The following is an 18,417-nucleotide window of genomic DNA, read 5'->3' on the forward strand; positions in this document are numbered from 1 at the left end:
TTTTCCAAGTAGGGAAAGCGAAGATTTCAAGAAATTTATTGAGCCACTTTTACTTATTACTGTTTTTCGCGCTCTAATAATGACATACTTTTTGTAGTTTATGAATACCGGACAACATTATGAGAATGAAGAATTGTTTCAGATTCCTAGTAGAGCAATGGATCTGCACCAGACATTCATGTTGTTGTTGTTGTTGTTGTTGTTGTGGTCTTCAGTCCGGAGACTGGTTTGATGCAGCTCTCCATGCTACTCTATCCTATGCAAGCTTCTTCATCTCCCAGTACCTACTGCAACCTACATCCTTCTGAATCTGCTTAGTGTATTCATCTCTTGGTCTCCCCCTACGATTTTTACCCTCCACACTGCCCTCCAATATTAAATTGGTGATCCCTTGATGCCTCAGAACATGTCCTACCAACCGATCCCTTCTTCTGGTCAAGTTGTGCCACAAACTTCTCTTCTCCCCAATCCTATTCAATACTTCCTCATTAGTTATGTGATCTACCCATCTAATCTTCAGCATTCTTCTGTAGCACCACATTTCGAAAGCTTCTATTCTCTTCTTGTCCAAATTATTTACCGTCCATGTTTCACTTCCATACATGGCTACACTCCATACAAATACTGTCAGAAATGACTTCCTGACACTTAAATCTATACTCGATGTTAACAAATTTCTCTTCTTCAGAAACGCTTTCCTTGCCATTGCCAGTCTACATTTTATATCCTCTCTAGTTCGACCATTATCAGTTATTTTGCTCCCCAAATACCAAAACTCCTTTACTACTTGAAGTGTCTCATTTCCTAATCTAATTCCCTCAGCATCACCCGACTTAATTCGACTACATTCCATTATCCTCGTTTTGCTTTTGTTGATGTTCATCTTATATCCTCCTTTCAAGACACTGTCCATTCCGTTCAACTGCTCTTCCAGGTCCTTTGCTGTCTCTGACAGAATTACAATGTCATCGGCAAACCTCAAGGTTTTTATTTCTTCTCCATGGATTTTAATACCTACTCCGAATTTTTCTTTTGTTTCCTTTACTGCTTGCTCAATATACAGATTGAATAACATTCGGGAGAGGCTACAGCCCTGTCTCACTCCCTTCCCAACCACTGCTTCCCTTTCATGTCCCTCGACTCTTATAACTGCCATCTGGTTTCTGTACAAACTGTAAATAGCCTTTCGCTCCCTGTATTTTACCCCTGCCACCTTTAGAATTTGAAAGAGAGTATTCCAGTCAACATTGTCAAAAGCTTTCTCTAAGTCTACAAATGCTAGAAACGTAGGTTTGCCTTTCCTTAATCTTTCTTCTAAGATAAGTCGTAAGGTCAATATTGCCTCACGTGTTCCAGTATTTCTACGGAATCCAAACTGATCTTCCCCGAGGTCGGCTTCTACTAGTTTTTCCATTCGTCTGTAAAGAATTCGTGTTAGTATTTTGCAGCTGTGACTAATTAAACTGATTGTTCGGTAATTTTCACATCTGTCAACACCTGCTTTCTTTGGGATTGGAATAATTATATTCTTCTTGAAGTCTGAGGGTATTTCGCCTGTTTCATACATCTTGCTCACCAGATTGTAGAGTTTTGTCAGGACTGGCTCTCCCAAGGCCGTCAGACATTCATAGATTTTTTAATCTTGAAGTAGACAAGCGGACGCTTGGATAATTTCATGAAGTTTTGTGTATGTGTGGATACATATTTTCATCGAAAGAGATATTTGCCTTTAACAAAGAAGTCCTGATGTTTCGCATTAGAGATTTCTTTTATGGTCTGTTTTTCCCTTTCTTTAAATCATTTTCGGCAGTTTTATTCAAAACAAGCAGTTTTGGCTTTGAAGAAACGTGAGTAAACCGTAATTTTTGTCCAGTGTCATGTTCAAAATGGCTCTGAGCACTATGGGACTTAACATCTGAGGTCATCAGTCCCCTAGAAGTTAGAACTACTTAAACCTAACTAACCTAAGGACATCATACACATCCATGCCAGAGGCAGGATTCGAACTTGGGACTGTAGCGGTCGCACGGTTCCAGACTGAAGAGCCTAGAACCGCTCGACCACACCGGTCGGCCAGTCTCATGTGATGAGTCTTTTAATGCGACCTGCACGATATCCTCTTGTGCCAACCATTTCACCTTAGAACAGAACTTGCATCCAACTTTCTTAGTCATTTGTCGGCTGTATTTTAATCTCTGTCTTTCTCTTACAGTTTCTACCGTCTACAGTTCCATCTTGCACCATGAAGTTTGTTCCCTGTCGTTCTCTTCCTTCTTCTTGCCGGTATTTTCCGTATGTCCATTTCTTCGCTGATTCTGTGGAGGCCCTCCTCATTTCTGTCTCATCAGTCCACCAAAATTTAATATCTCTCTATAGAATCAGACGCTTCGATTCTCCTCTGTACGTGTTTTGCCACAGTCCACGATTCACTACCATACATTGCTGTGCTTCAGACGTACATTCTCAGTAAAGTCTTCCTCAAATTAAGGCCGACGTTTGATATTAGTAGATTTTAGTAGACTTCTTTTGACCAAGAATGTCGTCTTTGCCTGTGCTAGTCTACTTTTCGTATCCTCCTAGATTCGTCCCTCGTGTGCTATTTTGCTTCCGAGTGTTACAATTCCTGAACTTCCTCTTCGCCTTGGTCGCTAATTTTGATTTTAAGTTCATCTTCGTTTCTGCTCTTCCTAATCACTTTCGTTTTTTAGGTCGTCTCATTAGACTATTCATTCCGTTCAATAGGTCCTGACACTGATCATAACTTTCAATGAGGATAGTAATCACCGAATCTTGTCACTGACACTCTTTCACTCCGATTTTTAATCCCACTATTCAGTCTTTCTTCGATTTAGAGATTTAAAAGCAGGAACGAAGGACTACTTCCTTGTCTTACACACGTGTCACATCGAACACTTTGTTCTCGGTCTTCGTTCTTGGTTCTTGTACATATTGTACTTTACCAGCCTTTCCTTATTGCTTATTCCTATTTTTATCATAATTTTTATCATAATCTTTCACCTTTTATCTCATCCAATGCATTTCCTAGACCGACAAATTCTATGAACGTATTTTAATTTTTTTAAAGTCCTGCTCCCATTTTCAAATGCTGTCTCAGAATTGCCTCGAAGGCAAACCTTTGCGAAAACTAAACTGATACTCATCTAACAGGGCTGCAATTCTCTTTTCCATTATTCTGTATATTATCCTTGTCAGAAATTTAGATACACCAACTGTTAAGCTGTTTGTACAGTATTTCTCGCACTTATCTACCCTTTCTATCTTTTGGATCGGCTGGATGGTACGTCACCACACTCATAGTGTCATAAATTCTGCACGCCAATTTGAATAGCCATTTTGTTGCCACTGCATCCAATGATTTCAGAATTACCGAAGAGATGTTAATTATCTCTTCTGCTATATTTGATCGTAAATCATCCAAAGTTCTATTAAATTCTCACTCTAACAGAAGGCCTTCCAAATCTATTCCTGTTTTTTTTCTTCTATCATGTTATCAGGCAAGTTCTCCGCTTCTTAGAGGCCGTCATTGTAATCTTTCATTCTGTCCACTGATTCTTCTGCTTTTAACAGTGGGACTACTACTGCTCTCTCAATGCTGGCGCCCTCGTTTATTTCACTAATGGTCGTTCTGACTTCTCTGTTATCTGAATCAGTCCTTCCGATGACCATTTCTTTTTCGATTTTGTCACATTTTTTTGCAATTTCGGCATTTTTCCGTACAGCTTAATGATTTAATTCCAAAGTTACTTATAATGCGTTATTTCTTTGAGTATTAGTCTATCGTCGATCATTTCTAGAAGTTCTTCCGTTACACAAAGTTTCTTCGCATCTTTGTACCTGCGTTTACCTATACAACTTCTTTTATTGCTCTTTTTGGAGATGTCCATTCCTCTTCAGTTGAATTACCGACTATGGTATTAATTAGCGATGTATTAATGCTTTAGAGATCTTCTAACACACTTGTCATTTCGCGATACTTATAGATCCCACTTCCTCTCAGATTGATTCTTCTGAACGATTATTGTAAGCTTCAGTCTACTCTTCATCATTATTAAACTATGATCTGAGTTCATGTCTGCTCCTGGGTACGCCTTAAAGTCCAGTGTATGATTTCACAATCTCTAACCATGAGGTAATCCATCTGGAATACTCCCGTGTTCCCAAGCCTTTCCCAAATATATCTCTTCCTCTTGTGATTTTTAAGCAGCATACTTAATATTATTCGCTGAAATTTATTACAAAACCCAGTAAGTTTTTCTCCTCTCTTTTTTCTACTACCAGGCCCATATTCTGCAGTAACTCTGTTTTTATTCCTGTCCCTGCTACATCATTCCAGTCACCCATGATTATCATATGCCTTTACATGCTGAACTATTTGTTCAGTATCTTTACATACTCTCTCTTTCTCTTTATCTTATGCTTGTAACATCGGCGTGTATACCTGTAGAGGAGTGTTCTACATGGAGGGTAGTGTACCCTAGGAATACACGATGTTTTCTGGTCAGTTATTCAACATAATGAATTTAGGATCAAATGAAAGAATGACCATTAGAAAACATTATGAGCAGGAAAACGCTGTAAGCGTCTTAAAGTAAATTCGATCGGCTACAAATGACTGTGTCAATACGATGGCTATGGCTTGAGTTGCACATTACACCGTCCGTACTGTCCAATGTGCGTGACTGCTCAAGTTCAGCAGTCAACAATTGTGGCACTGTTAGTTGTGTAAGCCCATCCGCCATGGGTAAGCCGCACCACATCGGGTGGGAAATATTACGCAGAGGCAAAACCGCATAAAAAGCAAAATGTCAAAAGCAGCATAAAAAGCAAATTACATCGGTTTCTGTTCTGAGACTGGCGCAAGGTATGTTCAATATGCTGTCCACCGTTTCCTGCCACAAGTTATAATCGAGAAACAATATGTTCCACTACAGATGGGAGTGTCTAGAGGGTCACGTTCAGAATGCTTTGCGCAATGTGTGTCTTCGATTCAGTCGAGTTCCTAGTTGGAGCACTTAACACAACATTTTTGAGATAACCTCACAGCCAGAAGTCATACGGATTAAGATCAGGTGATATGGACGGCCAGATTGTAGGGTAATGACGTTTGATAATCCCGCATTTCCGAAATGTCTCTGCACCACCTACTTCACTGACGGAGCGCCATCTTGCATAAAAATGATCCTACCTACACGTTCAGGCTGTTGAGGGGTTGGAATGACGTTGGGGCGCAAAAGTATCTAAGACTTTCAGAGTATTTGCCAGTGACGGTACAGATAACAGGACACGCAGGACTCATCTGCTCGAAAAAATGCGGCCCTACAATAAACAAAGCCGTCAACCTGCACCGCTCAACGCCTTTTTAGAGTGAAGTGTTACCAGTTGATGTGCATGCTCATTTTCCCTTGTCTATATTCTGCAGTTCTGTGTTTTGGCATATCCTTGGAGATGTAAATGGGCTTTGTATGTCTTCAGAATATTCCATGGTTACTCATTGTCCACTTCCATGCAAGCAAATAGTTCCAGAGCGAACGTCTGTCTTGCTGGTTGGTCACCTGGAAGTAACTCCTGGAGGTGGACAGCAGTGGAGGATGTTTCGTAGGATTTTACGCAACGTGCTCGCACGCAGGTCCAGCGTTAGGGCAATTCCCCTGCATTGAATGTTTGCACACCACCGCTCGAGCCCCCTTGCAGTACTGTGGACACATCTTCAATACACACCAGATCTACTGATTTCCTCTCTCTGCCACATTTCACTTCAAAAGAACCTGTATTTTCGAATTTTGTAACCATTTTCTCCAGACTCTTAGCAGACATCGGACCAGTGCTCTTTTCCATACTTTTGAGTGTCCGCAACTTCTGCAAAGCTATTGGTGCACGGTCACCATTCCTGTAAAAGTACTTTACCAACAGCGCGTGAACATTCATAGAGACTGTCATGACGGGGGTCTTGGACGTAAATTGAGGAACAGCCGTGGGCCGGGCAACTGTTTGTGTACATATTCTGATGCTTATAGCACCATATATTAGTCAAATTTTCGTCAATTTTTTTTCCGTGACGTCCCCCAGCCCCCCCCCCCCCCCCCCCCCCCCCCCGTGTCAATAACATGCTTTTCAAATCTGAGGTCATTTTAAAGCGTTTTGAAACTGGAACTGGTCACCCTGTACATGGGAAAGAGCAAGTCACTAATGTTTGTTTTTCCCTGCGCATTAGGTCAGGTAATGATGTGCGGACGCGAAACGCTAAACCTATACTGACAGGTGTAGTCCACTTCATGGTGCACTTATGGCCATGCAGGAAACACTAGGTCGTAAAGTTCGACATGTGTTTGTGGGACGTTTGTTCTATGCAACCAACACAGTGGTCTGTCTACATATTAAGGTACCACATATAAAAATATATGCACTTGTACCCATTGCACCCTGCACATTACTTCTCTCGTTAAGTGTAAAGTAGTTTCTCCTTATTCTGAAATCCTTTATATCTTCCTTTGTCCTAAAAATGAAATTTATGGTCCTTTATAAATGCAAATATGAGGATCAATCGAAAACTAACGCCAGCAACTTATTTATTTTTTAATTGGTCAATAATGTCAAATGCAACCACTTAGGTTGGAAACCACAACAGTGACGATTAATTTATGACTTCTAAGGAAAATCTCCATCCATTTACAAAGTTTTGGTTCATCTTTTAACAATGGCATGTAATCCAGTGTGGTAAAATGGAAGGATCTGCTTCTGGAGCCATTGACGCATGGACATTTTCAAAGCCTTCACATCTTCAAAGAAAATCCCATGACAAGCTTCTTTTTGTGACCCGAACAGATTCAAGTCTGATGGTTCCAGTTCAGGACTGTGAGGGGTATGAGTCAAGACTTGTCATACAGTTTTCATTATCATTTCAGTGGCAATTTAACGTTATTGGTACCGAAGTTGCACAAACCTTTGGGTGTCCTGGTTGTTGAATAACCGTCATCACACTGCTTTTGCAGAGGGAAGTAATGTGACACACATCATTCGCTCTCACCCGATAGTCACCGCGAACTGTGCCATCGACTTGCTGAATGTTGTGTGGCGTCACTGCAATTACCGTCCTGCCGCTTATCATTACGTCAGCCAACGGTGACTGCACTTCAACTACTTTACAGTGATGAAGTCATCATCTAACAGCGCTGATATCCACAATTCCATCGCCGTGCACATTTTTCCTTCTTTCACGATTGCGAATCGACGTTTCACCTTCTACATTCAGAACTTCTATCACAGAACACTGTCTAATACGAGAACCGATGGTGAACAAATTAAATGCAACTGAAGTACTACTTTCTTGTTAAAAAGGGGAAGACCAAAAAAATAAAGTTTGTCTCTAACTTTGGAGCCATTTTTACCAGCTTCATCCGTCTTGGAGTGCTTATGTACACAAAAAACATAATACGTAAAATAGTTAATCATAAACACAAAATAAAAATAGAGGAACCAGTAATCTACACATTAGACTTAATATCCCAGGTGCAGGGATACCATCCTCATGCGTAGTTTTCAAAACATTTTAGTAAGTTCGTTTCTGCTGTATTTCATCGTGTAATGCTGTTAGTTTACACTTAAAATTCCTATAAATTCGATGTTTCTGATGTTGTCACATAGTGCACAAAATGGTTTTTGGCAAATTACAATACTGTTTTCCTGGTCGGGATATTGCTTTTGGTCTAGTGTCATAACTTTTTATATCTTCACGTACTGCGTTGCCGTCATCATATTTGATGCTTATTTCTGCTGCATCTATTCCTTTATTGCCCCTAAACCACAGGTGATCTACTGCAATAACATTCTCACATAAAATGATGCAATGGACATGGAAAATTAACTTTGAAATTGCTTGTTACGACGAGCATTTAACAAACACTAAACTACGCGAACAGCTAATGGCTGCCTATTAACTCAGGTGCAATGAGCACTTCGCAGTTTTTCACTGAGGAGGGCAGACACGTGTCTCAAAGCGTCGCGTATTGTCTTGCCATGAAAAAGTAATTTTTTGCTAATGTGCTTTTTTCTACCGCAGTAAAGCTGTGGTTGCTCATAATTCACATAATGTTAGTATTTCCGACGGTGCCAGGAACAGTAAGAGGGACATAAAAGATATGACTACACCTTGCGGTTTAGTTGTTTGATGAGCCCTCATATTTCAAAAACTGCAGTATAGAAGTATGTTTCTACGTATGTTATCACATATGTAGCACATACAATTAGCAAGAACCAAAATATCTGTTACATGCTACTGTGGATGATTCCAAAATAAAAGAAGGGAAATTCATATGACAGACAAACAGCCTTTATTTAGTCACTGAAACAAATCTTATATACAAAGAAGATAGTGATTAAGCCACAACAAAAATATGACATTAAGAGTTGTTTTCATAGTCCAAAAGGTCTGCTAAAACTCTATTCTCCATAGAGGCAAAAAATTATATATATTATGTAGTCTGATCACCTGTATATTTATTTATATTGCTCATCTAAGTACACGTGTACCTTTAAAGAAATAAACATTTTGTTATGGAACTGGGAACTGAAATTATTGAACGACTTATTTCTGAAGTTATAATTACAAGATGAGTATCTTTCTGGAGACGTACATTTAACAAATTTGGTGAGAGTTTCTAAGTATTCCAGTTTGTCTGAAGGAACTATATAGATTCGTATATTTTGAAAAATTAAAATACATTGTCCAAAATTTTCATAAAAGTATGATTATATATTCGTGAACGAAATTGTAGAAAGTATTCCAGCTACCTATTTCCAGTTTGTACCATTCATGGCTTAGAAAAATCTGCGAGATGTTTCTAACACGGCATATTGCAAAGTAAGAACGCCTTACAGAATTCAGTGTAAAACATTCTGTTGATCTTATCTTAACAATATGCACCACACTGTGGCTGTACAATAACAAATATCATCAAACTGTCTTGCGTCCGACTAGGTTATTATCAAAGTACAACCAAATGGAGTATCAAGCAAGATTTGTGACTGGGAGGAGATACCATGTTATCTTGGATGGAGAATCGTCGACAGATGTAGAAGCAACTTCAGGTGTCCCCCAGGGATGGGTGCTAGAACCCTTGCTAGTCATTAGCGACATCTAGTGAGCTTACAACACAAACATCTTGTGGCTCCTGTACGGCAGTTTGTTTTGAACAGTAGTGCTACTGACAACATGACTAGTGCATGTGATGTTATACACTCCTGGAAATGGAAAACAGAACACATTGACACCGGTGTGTCAGACCCACCATACTTGCTCCGGACACTGCGAGAGGGCTGTACAAGCAATGATCACACGCACGGCACAGCGGACACACCAGGAACCGCGGTGTTGGCCGTCGAATGGCGCTAGCTGCGCAGCATTTGTGCACCGCCGCCGTCAGTGTCAGCCAGTTTGCCGTGGCATACGGAGCTCCATCGCAGTCTTTAACACTGGTAGCATGCCGCGACAGCGTGGACGTGAACCGTATGTGCAGTTGGCGGACTTTGAGCGAGGGCGTATAGTGGGCATGCGGGAGGCCGGGTGGACGTACCGCCGAACTGCTCAACACGTGGGGCGTGAGGTCTCCACAGTACATCGATGTTGTCGCCAGTGGCCGGCGGAAGGTGCACGTGCCCGTCGACCTGGGACCGGACCGCAGCGACGCACGGATGCACGCCAAGACCGTAGGATCCTACGCAGTGCCGTAAGGGACCGCACCGCCACTTCCCAGCAAATTAGGGACACTGTTGCTCCTGGGGTATCGGCGAGGACCATTCGCAACCGTCTCCATGAAGCTGGGCTACGGTCCCGCCCACCGTTAGGCCGTCTTCCGCTCACGCCCCAACATCGTGCAGCCCGCCTCCAGTGGTGTCGCGACAGGCGTGAATGTAGGGACGAATGGAGACGTGTCGTCTTCAGCGATGAGAGTCGCTTCTGCCTTGGTGCCAATGATGGTCGTATGCGTGTTTGGCGCCGTGCAGGTGAGCGCCACAATCAGGACTGCATACGACCGAGGCACACAGGGCCAACACCCGGCATCATGGTGTGGGGAGCGATCTCCTACACTGGCCGTACACCACTGGTGATCGTCGAGGGGACACTGAATAGTGCACGGTACATCCAAACCGTCATCGAACCCATCGTTCTACCATTCCTAGACCGGCAAGGGAACTTGCTGTTCCAACAGGACAATGCACGTCCGCATGTATCCCGTGCGACCCAACGTGCTCTAGAAGGTGTAAGTCAGCTACCCTGGCCAGCAAGATCTCCGGATCTGTCCCCCATTGAGCATGTTTGGGACTGGATGAAGCGTCGTCTCACGCGGTCTGCACATCCAGCACGAACGCTGGTCCAACTGAGGCGCCAGGTGGAAATGGCATGGCAAGCCGTTCCACAGGACTACATCCAGCATCTCTACGATCGTCTCCATGGGAGAATAGCAGCCTGCATTGCTGCGAAAGGTGGATATACACTGTACTAGTGCCGACATTGTGCATGCTCTGTTGCCTGTGTCTATGTGCCTGTGGTTCTGTCAGTGTGATCATGTGATGTATCTGACCCCAGGAATGTGTCAATAAAGTTTCCCCTTCCTGGGACAATGAATTCACGGTGTTCTTATTTCAATTTCCAGGAGTGTATATATGTATTTGACGATGCTGGTACTGATTCCGCATTTAACATTTGACGATGTCACTATGGCTGCAGTACATTATGACTTTGTTTTTATGGAACAGGTATGCCTCTTCATATTTAAAGCGCACAAATGTTAATTTTGTCAGTACTACTTTTCATTATGGTCTATGTATTGTTCTTAAGCTGTATGCAGTTTGCGAGTGTATTTATGTTTTTCCCATTTTTGCTGCAGATCTGATGATGGTCATTAAAGACCGAAACCGGTAATCTGTTAACTAAAAGTTTGTGACCATAGACGTAAATTAAAGGAAACTTAGCAATATTACAGTTTATTTATTGTATTTACTGTCAACAACAATATGACATTATAAATTCAAATTCTTACCCACGGTTCTTATCGTGTTCCAATCGCGAGGACTGGAAGCTCTCATGAGAGTTTCATATTCATGAAATCAGTTACTTTATGATTAGAGTACTGTCTTTATTCAGCAGCAGTGATATATCGAAACATTGTCTCGCCCCATGCTTTCGTACCTTACAGTCATGTAGGATAATATTTCTGACTAGCTCACTCTATAATCAGGAAATATTTCTAGCGCGAAAGGCAGACAACAGTGACATAAATGGTGTTCATAAAAATATATGGGTGTTTGTTTAACAATCTCGAGATTATTCCACTGAGACTGTAGTACACCTAAACAAGTTAGTACATCTACATCGACATTTACTCTCTGCATGCCACCTTACAGTGTGTGATGGTGGGTACCTGGGCACCAATCTAATTTTTTCCTTTCTTGTTTCATTTGCGAATTGGCACAATTTCTGTATGAGATTGAATTTCTCTGATTTTACTGCAATAGTCATATTGTAAGGTAAATGTGTGAGAAAGTTGTTATTTCGTTGTCCATGGAACGTGCGTCCTCGGAATTTTAACGGTGTGCACATCAATCCTAGTAAAAATTTGCGCTGAGGCAGGCTGCACATGTCGAGATGCTCCCGTGTCTACTAAACAAAAAGTCTGATGAAACGTGATGCTCTGTTTTGTATATTTCTTCGGCTCGTCCAGCCAGACTGACATTTATTTAGGACATTTTCCCTTACAATATTTTCTTGTAATGTTCACATATAATTCTTTGTGGCCTACGTGTAAGTAAGATTGTTGCTTCAGCAGGGGTTGTTTGTACCCGTGTAACGTGAACTCCTGACAATCTGCTCACTATGCACTCGTTGCTTATAGTCAAAAGGGGGCAGTGGAAGTGGAATCGTGTGCTAACTGCTAGCCACCACAAGCTCTCTCCAGCACTGGCCGCCAGTGTTTCCCTTCTAGTCCCTTTGAGGACTTGACATCTCTCGGCACAGCGATGCCTTGTTGGTGCCTTGTAAATATACCTAGGTGCAGCCCAATGTATTCCATATAAGGAAGAACTTCCTTTTGAAACCAATCATTCTCTCTCCTTTAATATACATTATTAAGTAAATAACATTCTTAGGCTGAAAATTAAGTACTTAAAACTATCCTCAACACGGAGATTGGTTTGGACGTCCTTACGCTTTACTGGGCACAGTTATAAGAGAACCTACAGTTTAATGCACATACTGAACGGCCGGCCGGAGTGGCCGCGCGGTTCTGGGCGCTACAGTCTGGAACCGCGTGACCGCTACGGTCGCAGGTTCGAATCCTGCCTCGAGCATGGATGTGTGTGATGTCCTTAGGTTAGTTAGGTTTAAGTAGTTCTAAGTTCTAGGGGACTGATGACCACAGCAGTTAAGTCCCATAGTGCTCAGGGCCCTGATTAATGCTCACGGATGTAGGACGCTTACTAGGTAGAATTGAAAGAGATGATTGAGTGGATTTGTTTAAGACTGGTGTCTTTTGTCATTTTTTCGTTTAGTAAATGAGAGAGCACTACAGATAGAAGACATTACAAGATAGTCGTTGTGAAGCAAGGCTTACTGATGAAATTCGGAGAGAGCGCTGTTCGAAAATGCAACAGGAGAGAAAGTGAGGCGGGAGTATCGAAGGGTCAGGATTTATCGTGGTACCGGACACAATCTCCACTGCATGTTGGCTTGCATAGTACGTGCTGATGTGTTATTTCGCTGTGGAGAATAAATGTTGGCCTACTATATCTTCCATTCATCTCCGTTAGCTTGTTTCCCAGTTTCGAAACACTCGATAGGTCTTTCTTCCCGCCCAACACAGCCGGCCACGTCAGTGATGTCACGCGAAAGACAGTATTTGTGACGTAGCTATCGGTGCTCAGAGCTGTGACAGGGCGATAGGGGACAAGGTTCTAACTTTGAAGATAAAATGCTAGGAGCGGGAGGGTAGCGGTAAGGAGGCAAGCCACTTTACAAATATACCTTAAAGCAGATTTATTGTTAGTCTACTCAAAACTTGAACACAGATGGTCTTCTAACCATCATCAAAGAACATTATTAATTTTGCGACTCCGATTGCTGACAATAAAATTTTGTTAACAATAAAAAATATGCACAAACAATTCCATGCATCTTCAAATGCGACCTTTTCGCCCTAAGACAAATAATTCCAACTCACAGTTTAACAAACAGTTGCCTCGAGAAATCACTCAAGACAATAAATTAAACAATATATACAATCCTTGCAAATCCATTGACAATCAATCGATAAACACCAGTAGTTAACTTTGGGAGTGGGCTTATGCGCCTCAATATTGGTATTAGATTTACAAATGGGAAGTCTTTCAATCCATTTGCTGGCCTTTCTGTTTACAATAATTCGCCTCCTGGCGCTTCTGCTTAGAATAACTTATGATACCTGTAACATAAACCTTTTAGCACCAGGCATAGACAGTCAGTCACAGCGCTTAATTAAGATGCCTAATAAGGGCAACAAACGTACGTAACCCCCTGCCCCACACATGGATACACACACACAAAAATTACAACGAAATGCAGGTACAAGTATTAGAATTATCCCTTGGAATTAAACACTACAAACCCATTTAATTTTAACCTTTTAATTTAGCCATCTATGAATTAAGCCAAATGACTGCTCCCTCCCATACCAACTTAACCAACCAACAATTTGAGCGACATCCAGACACTTCAGGTAAGAAGTAATAATTTGACCAATGCTATTAAGAGCACTTGACTTTACGAAACAATCCCGTGTCAACAGCAGTACTAACAGGACAAATTTCTTTACATTTAATAAAGAGACCAGCACAGCGCAGCGTCTCCTTTTGGGTTATCATGATACGTCATTGGTTGATATTTCACAGAAAATGTTGACTTTCATAACCGCGAATAAAATCTTCCAGCAATTCGGGGTTGACATGTTTCTGATCGGCCGACATAGTCGTAATGTAAACTATCTAATATGCGACGTATGCCTCCACAAACTTCCCTGTTGTTATATTACACTCTCAAGTATGCACACGTCCTGTGCTTGTGCGAGCTTAAAATCCGATCAAGCATCAAGCAGCTTGTATATGCCCGAAGCTTGCTTAAATTTATCCTACACACGCTTAATGGTACTCACGCGAAACGCTTTATCACGCGTACTTGTCAAGCGTGCAGTTGCGTGTGTAGTCCCTATCGTAAGCTTGTGGTTCTGGAATTTCTGAGGAACTTCTCTAGGATCAAGTGATACGCTTAGCAGCGACTGTCACAACAGCTGCGAATATCACTGCTTTTCTATAACTTCCTGGACGCACGCGCTTCATGCCCACTGGAACCAGCCGATGTGGCCAAGCGGTTCTAGGCGCTCGAATCTTGCTACGGGCATGTCCTTAGGTTAATAAGAAGTAAGAAGTTCGAAGATTTACTGGACTGATGACCTCAGATATTACGTCCCATAGCGCTCAGAGCCATTTTTGCTAATTGCTTCTGTCCCATAGCGCTCAGAGCCATTTTTGCTAACTGCTTCTATTACTGGATGCTGTCAGCAGTGCGTCCGGGATTTTAAGCGGGGTTACGACAGCGTGGAGTAGGAGATATGGTCGACGCTTCGTAGAAGGCAGTCACATATCGTCCAATGTGACGCGAAAATAACACGCGTTCAGAACTGAATTCAGTACATTGTTTTTAAGTAATGAGGGCATATATTAATTAGCGGGACTAGTGGTTACTTGATGGAGGTGAATTTAGTAACGGCAGAACTTGTAATACTTAACATCATGAATATCATAAGAATTGATCTGACCAGGTGACCACATGCCAATCTACACTCCTGGAAATTGAAATAAGAACACCGTGAATTCATTGTCCCAGGAAGGGGAAACCTTATTGACACATTCCTGGGGTCAGATACATCACATGATCACACTGACAGAACCACAGGCACATAGACACAGGCAACAGAGCATGCACAATGTCGGCACTAGTACAGTGTATATCCACCTTTCGCAGCAATGTAGGCTGCTATTCTCCTATGGAGACGATCGTAGAGATGCTGGATGTAGTCCTGTGGAACGGCTTGCCATGCCATTTCCACCTGGCGCCTCAGTTGGACCAGCGTTCGTGCTGGACGTGCAGACCGCGTGAGACGACGCTTCATCCAGTCCCAAACATGCTCAATGGGGGACAGATCCGGAGATCTTGCTGGCCAGGGTAGTTGACTTACACCTTCTAGAGCACGTTGGGTGGCACGGGATACATGCGGACGTGCATTGTCCTGTTGGAACAGCAAGTTCCCTTGCCGGTCTAGGAATGGTAGAACTATGGGTTCGATGACGGTTTGGATGTACCGTGCACTATTCAGTGTCCCCTCGACGATCACCAGTGGTGTACGGCCAGTGTAGGAGATCGCTCCCCACACCATGATGCCGGGTGTTGGCCCTGTGTGCCTCGGTCGTATGCAGTCCTGATTGTGGCGCTCACCTGCACGGCGCCAAACACGCTTACGACCATCATTGGCACCAAGGCAGAAGCGACTCTCATCGCTGAAGACGACACGTCTCCATTCGTCCCTCCATTCACGCCTGTCGCGACACCACTGGAGGCGGGCTGCACGATGTTGGGGCGTGAGCGGAAGACGGCCTAACGGTGTGCGGGACCGTAGCCCAGCTTCATGGAGACGGTTGCGAATGGTCCTCGCCGATACCCCAGGAGCAACAGTGTCCCTAATTTGCTGGGAAGTGGTGGTGCGGTCCCTTACGGCACTGCGTAGGATCCTACGGTCTTGGCGTGCATCCGTGCGTCGCTGCGGTCCGGTCCCAGGTCGACGGGCACGTGCACCTTCCGCCGACCACTGGCGACAACATCGATGTACTGTGGAGACCTCACGCCCCACGTGTTGAGCAATTCGGCGGTACGTCCACCCGGCCTCCCGCATGCCCACTATACGCCCTCGCTCAAAGTCCGTCAACTGCACATACGGTTCACGTCCACGCTGTCGCGGCATGCTACCAGTGTTAAAGACTGCGATGGAGCTCCGTATGCCACGGCAAACTGGCTGACACTGACGGCGGCGGTGCACAAATGCTGCGCAGCTAGCGCCATTCGAAGGCCAACACCGCGGTTCCTGGTGTGTCCGCTGTGCCGTGCGTGTGATCATTGCTTGTACAGCCCTCTCGCAGTGTCCGGAGCAAGTATGGTGGGTCTGACACAACGGTGTCAATGTGTTCTTTTTTCCACTTCCAGGAGTGTACAAGGATGTATCATAAATTCTACCTTAGAAGACAGGCTAATGAAATGTAAACCTGTATTTGTAACATTTGTAGACTTAGAGAAAGTTTTTGACAATGTTGACTCCCATATTCTCTTTGCAATTGCAAAGGTATCAGGGGTAAAATACAGGGAGTGAAAGGCTGTTTACAGCATATACAGTAACAAGTCGGCAGTTATAAAAGTCGAGCGGAATGAAAGGAAAGCAGTGGTTAAGAAGGGAGTGAAACAGGGCTGGATCATAACACCAATGTTATTCACTCTGTACAATGAGCAAGGAATTAAATTTCAGGGAGAAGAAATAAAAACTTGGATGTTTGCCGATGACATTGTAATTCTGTCAGAGGTAGCAAAGCACATTGAAGAGCAGTTGAACAGAATGGACAATATCTTGAAAGAAAGGGTAAAGATGATCAGCAACAAAAGCAAAACAAGGATAATGGAATACAGTCGAACTAAATCAAGTGATACTGAGGGAATTAAATTAGGAAACGAGAAAGTTAAAGTAGTAGACGAAGTTTGCTATCTGAGCACCAAAATAAGTGATGGTGACGGAAGTAGAGAGAATATCAACTGTACACAGGCAAATGGCAAGGAAAGCGTTGCTGAAGAAGAGAAAATTTTTAACATCGAATACAGATTTCTGTGTTAGGGAGTCCTTTATGAAAGTATTTGTATGAAGTGTAGCGATGTACGTGTGGTATACACCACTTCTAACAAACACCGAACAACGCGCTCGAGTACGCGGCCGCCAAATACAACGCCGGCCGCACTTCTCTGGGCGGCCAGCTGCTTCCATCGCTGGCCGCCTTCGCGCGCGCGCCTTTGTCAGCACACAGCAATTGGCTACGCCAGGAAACATTGCGATTGGTTTTCCCTGGAAAACAGTGACCCCAGCCGACGGCTCCATTAAATAGCAAGCCTTATATAAACCCAGCCGCCGCCGCAAACGACAGTTCTCATCGGGAAGTGCAGTACGCCGTGTTCCAGCTGTTTGTGGATGACTCGCCGCACCACTCGAGGTTACCTGGCTGCTGGGCGGAAAATCTTGCGACTTCACTTGGGGAGACTGAACTTCACTGGACTTGGAAATAATTACGGGACGTGCACCCCACCATGCACATTCGGACACTGGTGTAACCAAACTTTAATTCTGCATTACTTCTGAGTGTGAGCCTGGGTAGTACGCTTGGCTAACATAATTGTTAAAAAGTGATTTGTGATGTAATAAACCAGACTGAAGAGGTTATTGTGTTATTCCTGGTTATAACAGTACGGAAGTGAAACATAGACGATAAACAATTTAGACAAGAAAAGAACAGACGTTTTTGAAATAAGCTGCTAAGGAAGAATGCTGAAGATTAGATGGGTAGATCGTGTACCTAATGAAGAGGTACTGTGTAAAATTGGGAGGAAAAGAAATTTGTGGCCCAACCTGACTAGAAGAAGAGATCTGCTGGCAGGAAACATTGTGAGACATCAAGGGATCACCAGTTTACTATTGGAGGGAAGTGTTGGGGGGTAAATATCTTAGAGGCAGACCAAGAGACGAACACAGCAAGCAGATTCAGAAGGATGTTTAAGTTGCAGTAGATATTGGAGATGAAGAGGACTGCACAGGATGGAGTAGCATAGAGGGCTGCATCATACCAGTCTTCGGACTGAAGATCACAAATTCATGGTTATTATTGCAGGTAAACCGGCCGGAGTGGCCGTGCTGTTCTAGGCGCTACAGTCTGGAGCCGAGCGACCGCTACGGTCGCAGGTTCGAATCCTGCCTCGGTCATGGATGTGTGTGATGTCCTTAGGTTAGTTAGGTTTAATTAGTTCTAAGTTCTAGGGGACTGATGACCTCAGATGTTAAGTCGCATAATGCTCAGAGCCATTTCAGGTCACTCTGTTTTTATTTTTATTTTATTTACACGTCAAGTTCCGTAGGACCAAATTGAGAAGCAAATCTCCAAGGTCATGGGACGTGTCAGTGCATGAAATCACTACGTAAGAGTAATAACAGATAAAAATAAAATGTTTATGAATCCGAAAAAAGTCAGTCCATAAGTTTATATAAAAGTAATCGACCATACAACCAAAAT

This window comes from Schistocerca cancellata, chromosome 7 (genome assembly GCF_023864275.1).
Source record: "Schistocerca cancellata isolate TAMUIC-IGC-003103 chromosome 7, iqSchCanc2.1, whole genome shotgun sequence".
Classification (NCBI taxonomy): domain Eukaryota; kingdom Metazoa; phylum Arthropoda; class Insecta; order Orthoptera; family Acrididae; genus Schistocerca; species Schistocerca cancellata.